The sequence below is a fragment of the Wasmannia auropunctata genome, unplaced genomic scaffold (assembly GCF_000956235.1).
Source record: "Wasmannia auropunctata unplaced genomic scaffold, wasmannia.A_1.0 LD336074.1, whole genome shotgun sequence".
NCBI lineage: Eukaryota > Metazoa > Arthropoda > Insecta > Hymenoptera > Formicidae > Wasmannia > Wasmannia auropunctata.
In genome coordinates, this window is record NW_012026816.1 from 3,337,595 (window position 1) to 3,337,987 (window position 393).

The window sequence follows — 393 nt, forward strand, 5'->3', positions numbered from 1 at the left end:
TATGAATGTGTCTAAAACGTTCATCTGGAATAGAAATTCTGTCCGGAGTATTTTTAACATGACGAAAAATCTTACTGCGCTGACAGGAAAGGCACGTACGGACCCACTGGGCAATATCCTTGCGCATGGAAGGCCACACGAATCGTCGAGCTATGAGTTTTTGCGTTGCCTTGATGCTGGGATGAGCCAAGTTGTGAACGACATCGAATATCTGGCGTCTTAGGCTTCTAGGAACATATGGACGGATATCAGTCGTCGAGACATCACAGAATAGTGTCGTCTTGGAATCGCTGCAATGAAGTTTCCTGAGGGAGAGGGACGAAGAATCTGAATCTAGTAGTTCTTTGAGTTCCTCATCTTCTTCTTGATGTTTAGCAAGATCCTCAGTGGAAA